Below are 5,969 nucleotides of genomic sequence, written 5' to 3'. Positions count from 1 at the left end.
TCCCCCGCCCCCCACCACCGAGGGCCCGGACCGGGGACTCGGGTCGGGGACGTTCCCGCGCCCGGGTCGGCGGGGTGAGGAGCCGGGGCAGCGCCCAGGGCTCCGCCTCGGGAAGATGATAGCGACGACGGGTATGACAGTGACCGCGGCCGCAAGCCTGACGCCCCGCCTTGGTGGGACCGAATCGCTTGCCCGATCTGAGCCGGGAGGACACCCAGCCCGGGCGGAGTGGGGAGTGGACGCCTGGGGGCCGGGAGGACCTACTTAGGATAAGAAAAGGCTAGCTGTGGGTGGCCAGGGTGGAATTGACAGGAAACTGACCGGCCCAGGGGGCAGAGGGGAGAGAAAGGACTCTGTGCTGGAGGTTGGGGGGGCGGTGTGGACACCTTGGTTCATGGGCCGGGGTCTGGGGTCTTCTCTGGGAACCTGGTAACTCAGCTAGTTTCCTGCCCTGGCAACGGAAGGGTTAGCTAAACGTCCACTGAACGGATCCATTGCCATTTTCTTGGAAGTCAGCGCCGAGGCCCCTAGAAGGGAGGTCTGCAAATCTCCTGCCCTTGCCCACCCAAGTGATGGGCTCTGGAGTCCTTATGCAAATCGTTTTTTCAAGTCGTGAGGGGGATGGGTTTGGACATTTTTCTGAAATCATCCCGCAGGAAATCCTTGGTTTGGAGACTGAAAAGATAAAGGATTCTGGAGCCTGGTCACCAGGGAGCATGGATAATGCCTGCTTTTGCCTTGTTGGGCACACCCTATGGGACTTTTCCTAAACCAGTTTTGCATCAGATCATACCTTGGTTCCAGAACCTCCAGTGGCCGTCCTGTGCTGGCTGAAAACAAATCAGTCCTGCAGGGAGCACAGGTGATGGGCCCGATCCATTGTCAGACTGACCTGGGTTTGCTCCCTTTTCCTGACACTCAGCCAGTTTGCACCCAGTAAATGATTTGGCATTTTCCAGTTCCAGTTTCCTCCTCAGGAAAATGGGGATCATGTAGCCTGACCCAGTCTCCTTTTGTTCTCCCCTAATGGAGAAAGCAAGTCTGTATACTCGTCTGCCCCTACTTTTTTGTTTTATCCAGGGATTTAACATCATTTGGTGGCCATTTGATTAATTCCCATCAATCCTTTATTTAGTACTAGCCCTAGAGACTAGGGTGTTTCTCTTAAATCACTCAAGTGTTAACCCAGGTTGCATGAGAGCCCTGGGGGCTGATGATTCTTGACTAAGCTTGGACTCCAGTGGTCAGATAAGTTAGAAAATGTGTGTATCCCTGAATCCCATTCGCAGTGGTAGTGATCAAATAAAGAAAATCTATATTGTACACCTGAAACTAATATAACAGTGTGTATTAACTAACTGGAATTAAAATAAAAACACAAAAGAAAAAAAGAAGAAAATGTATATATCCCATAAATCGCCCGTACTGTGGTCTTCCCCAGCAGGGAAAGCCCTGAGAGTCTGCCTTGTTTCTCCTCTGAGTCCATCCGCAAATAGTGAGGGCTCTCAACCTTCAAAATAAATCCTAATCTGACCACTTTCCCCCACCTGTGCGGCCCTCAGCTTTGTCCCAGGCACCATCACCCTTCACCGGCCTGGGCTACCGTGGTGGCTTCCTCACTGGGCTCCCTGCTTCTCCCTCTATCCCTCACAGTCCACTGTCCCCATGCAGCAGGCAGAGGGATCATGTGAAAACCCAAGTCACGTCCTGTCCCTCCTCTGCTCCCGTCTCACTCAGAGTGGAGAGCCAGGTCTTCAAGGCCCCTCCCTGCACCATCTGCCCCTGCTCCCTGTCCTCCACACTGGCCTCCTTGACATGGGCTTTGCATTTGCTGTTCCTACTGACTGGAACGTACTTCCCCCAGATCTCTCTGACTCCTTATTCCATTTAGGTCTGCACTGGCCAGCTATCTCTTGCCCCCAGACTGGGCCAGGCAGCCCCTCTGGGCACCTGAGGCCCCCAGCCTCCTTCCTGCCAGCCCTGGCCACTCTGGGTCAGCCCGGTCTAGAGACAAGTCTGTGGCACCCGCTGAACTGTGAGGGCAGGGCCGGGTTGGTTCACTCACGGCTGTGTCCCTAGCACCGCCCCGGGTGGGCTGGGCACCGAGCAGGCACTTGGATAATGGGGATGGGTGAATCTTTTCATTCCTTCAACAAATATTTACTGAGCTTCCCCTGTTTGCCTGGCTTGGGGGTGGGGCTGGGGGTGGAGTTGGGAAATAATTGGACATAGCCTTTCTCTCAACGTCGTGTGTTCTGTGGCAGAACAGACAGCACACAGGTAAACAAGTAAGTGCGTATTGTCAGGAGGGAATAGTGCCCTGGAGACAAGAGAAGACAGGGTGAAGGGGCTCCTGTGTCCCTGCCTGTAAAGGTGATGTTTGAGCAGCACCTGAGTGCAGAGAGGGAGGAAGGTGAGCCATGGATCCGGAAATAGAAGTCTCCCATCTGGAAGAGGGTTCCAGGCAAGAATGTGCTTGACAGGACTAGAGTAGGGAGGCAAGGGTGGAGGGGCGGGATATGAGGTCAGAGAGGCGATAGGGGTCTCGTGGCCACTGTGAGGGCTTGGGCTTTTTGCTTTTGGGGAGGTGGGAGCCATGGGGGGGCTCTGAGCAGGGGAGGGGTGTGCTGGGACTTAGTTCTAGCAGGATCCCTCTGACAGCTGTGTCTGTGTAGGGAACAGACTGTAGGGTGAAGCCAGAAGCTGGGGGCCCACTGGGGAGGAGACTGGTGCAGTCCCGGGGCCAGGGGATGGTGGCCGGACCAAGGAGGAGGCAGAGTGGGGCAGGGGGTGAAAAGTTCCTGGGTTCTGGATACAGCTTCGGAGGTGGAGGTGACGGACCTTTCTGATGGGTTGAATATGGGAGGCAGGGACAGAGAGGAGGGGTCCAGGACACTGTGGGATGCCCTTTGCCTCTGCGATCACCAACTGCCTGATTACCCTGAGAGATTCTCCCTCTCCCAGAAACCCCAGGAGGTCTTTTTGTTTTAATTTCTCCGTTTCACAGATGAAGAACCGGAGCAGGGAGGCTGCCTATAGAGTCGCCGTGACCTGCGCACATCCCTCGTAGTGAATCCGGGAGAGCTAAGAACCGCAGGGCTCCCCGAATCCACACCTGCCTCCTCTCTGCGGCGGGGTAAGCTGTAGCCTGCCTCCTGGTCTGGTATGGCCCACCAGCCAAGGGTGGGTCTTCCGTCTGAAAGTGCTTGGAAAACTTCAAGAAATTTTTGTGGGTGCATGAAATTACATAAAATTCAAATTGTGGCGTCCCAGTAAGTAAGGTTTTAAGGAGAACGGCCGCGTTCATCGTCTAGGTACCTGTCTGTGGCTGGTTTCTTGCTACCATGGCAACGTTGAGTGGTTGTGACAGACCCTGTGGCCCGCAAAGCCTGACATATTTACTGTGGGGCCGTTTACAGAGAACATTGGCTAACTTCTAATAAGGATTCAATCTGAACCACCGGTGGGGGTGTCTGGTCTGTAGGGCTTGGCAGTGGGTCCCTAGGAAAGGCCTGAGCTGGGACAGAAAGTTTGGGGAGTGGGAGTTCAGATTCCTGAGGGGGACTCTAACAGTTTTACTTTTATTTCTTTAAATTTTGTTTTAAGCAGTCCCCACACACCACCCTGAGATCAACAGTCGCACGCTCTACCAATTGAGCCGGCCAGACGCCCCAGGAATCTAACATTAAGAAAATAAAAAAGATTTTATGTATTTATTTGAGAGAGAGAGAGAGAGCACAAGTGGGGGTGGGAGAGTGGGGAGAGGGAGAAGCAGGCTCCCCACTGAGCAGCGGCTCCATCCCAGGACCCTGGGAATTATGACCCGAGCCAAAGGCAGACGCTTAACCGACTGAGCCAGCCAGGCGTCCCGGAATCTAACATTTTTTAAGGGACATGGGAGCATTACAATATCCCCCTTCCTTTTTGCAATTAGAATTTAAAAATCACTTAGATGCGGCGCCTGGCTGGCTCCGTCGGCAGAGCATGCGACTCTTGATCTCGGGGCTGTGAGTTCCAGCCCCACGTTGGGTGTAGAGATGACTTAAATAAAATAAAATCTTTGAAAACAGATTAGTTTGAGTAGCACGGACTGTAAAAGGCATACAAAGGTAGACAGTTAAAAGTCCCCCGTCCTGGGCTCTTCAGGGGCTGAATGACCCGCAGCAGTTGCGGTTCTCGTGGATACTGTCGCACTGCCCCCTTTGACGCTGTCCTCATGCAAACCCTGAGTCCGAAGGGATGTGAAGGTGTTTCTGCACAGCTGCCCCAACACAATGCTTCATCAGCCTGCGGTCTTCCGCAATCTGGGAGGTGAAGAATCTTTTTTTTTTTTTTTAAGATTTTATTTATCTATTCGACAGAGATAGAGACAGCCAGCGAGAGAGGGAACACAAGCAGGGGGAGTGGGAGAGGGAGAAGCAGGCTCATAGCGGAGGAGCCCGATGTGGGGCTCGATCCCACAATGGGAGGTGAATCTTACAGCGCTGTAGCTTTCACTTACATTTCTCTGGTTCTCTGTGAGCTTGTGAAGAAGTTCAGGAGTTGGGTAGCTGTCTTTACCCCCCCCAATCCTGTGTGTCTACACTAGTGGTCTCACCTAGAGACGATTCTATTTTGTTCCCTCTGGGGACACTTGGCCATACATGGAGAGGCTTTGTTTTTGTTTTTGTAGAAATCATTTCTTAGAATGTATACACTGAATTTTTTTAAAAAAATTTTATTGGGGTAAAGCACACATAATCCTTGCCACTTGACCTATTTTTTTTTTTAAGGTTTTTACTTATGTATTTATCTGAGACAAAGAGGGAGAGAGCACACACAAGCAAGCGTGGGGGCAGAGGGAGAGGGAGAAGCAGGCTCCCCACTGAGCAGGGAGCCCGATGTGGGGCTTGATCCTAGGACGCTGGAATCATGACCTGAGCTGAAGTCAGACACTTAACCGACTGAGCCACCCGGGTGTCCGGCCACTTTACCTATTTTATCTTTTTGTATTTTTATGTCATGTCCTGTTGTTTCATGTAATCTCTACCCCCAGTATGGGCCTGGAATTTACGACCCTGAGATTAAGAGTTTCACGCTACCCACTGAGCCAGCCAGACACCCCAATATATGGAGAGGTTTTAAAAGAAAAGGCTTTAGAGGGCACCTGGCTGACTTAGTCGGTACGGCATGCAACTCTTGATTTCAGGGTTGTAAGTTCGAGCCCCACGCTGGGTGTAGAGATTACTTATACATAAAATCTTTTATTTGTTTATTTACTTTTTAAAGATTATTTATTTACTTGGCACAGAAAGAGAGAGAGAGAGAGAGCACACAAGCAGGGGGAGTGGCAGGTTGAGGGAGAAGCAGCCTCCCTCCTGAGCAAGGGGCTTGACTGGGACTTGATCTCAGGACCCCTGGGGTCATGACCTGAGCCAAAGGCAGACAGACGCTTAACCGACTGAGCCACCGAGGCAACCCCCCCAAAAAATAAAATCTTAAAAAAAAAAAAGACTTTATTGAGATGTAATTCTCATAGCATACTATTCACCAGTGGGAGACAATTTTGGGAGTCACAGCTTGGGGTGGGGGTGGGGGAACGCTACAGGCGTGTAGTGGGCAGAGGCCAGGGCTGCTGCGAAAATCCTACAGCTCTGCACCCGACAGTCCCCCACAGCAGGACCAAGAGTGATCCCGCCCCAAATATCAACAATGCTGAGCTTGAGACACCCTCATCTACCGCCTTGGCGCATTTCTCTGCAGGGTCCTTTCTTGCAAGGAGCTCACAGCTGAGCAACAGAGACCGGAAGAGCCTAACAAGAAAAGGGATCATCTCAATCTCCCCCGTACCGTGAGTCGCCCGGGGATGGGACACTGGGTGCCTAAAATTTGTCATCACTTTATTTATTTATTTATTTATTTTTAAAGATTTTTTATTTATTTATTCGACAGAGATAGAGACAGCCAGTGAGAGAGGGAACACAAGCAGG

The 5,969-nt window shown here is 51.9% G+C and overlaps 1 protein-coding gene across 8 annotated transcripts in view; it reads left to right on the top strand.

The window, feature by feature from the left end:
* Nucleotides 1-5,969, top strand: part of GEMIN7 (gem nuclear organelle associated protein 7) — a 12,672-nt gene that overhangs the window by 3,068 nt on the left and 3,635 nt on the right. For 4 of the 8 annotated variants that reach the window (XM_011231070.3, XM_011231069.3, XM_011231071.3 and 1 more), the window contains exons 2-3: nt 3,008-3,136; nt 5,743-5,830. The gene's annotated coding sequence lies outside the window, so the exon portion shown is untranslated. The other 4 variants (XM_034637853.1, XM_019804866.2, XR_004618917.1 and 1 more) reach the window with 4 other exon arrangements.

The sequence above is a fragment of the Ailuropoda melanoleuca genome, chromosome 12 (genome assembly GCF_002007445.2).
Source record: "Ailuropoda melanoleuca isolate Jingjing chromosome 12, ASM200744v2, whole genome shotgun sequence".
Classification (NCBI taxonomy): Eukaryota; Metazoa; Chordata; class Mammalia; order Carnivora; family Ursidae; genus Ailuropoda; species Ailuropoda melanoleuca.
Note: the sequence above shows the minus strand (reverse complement) of the source record. Positions and strands in the feature narration are given on the sequence as shown.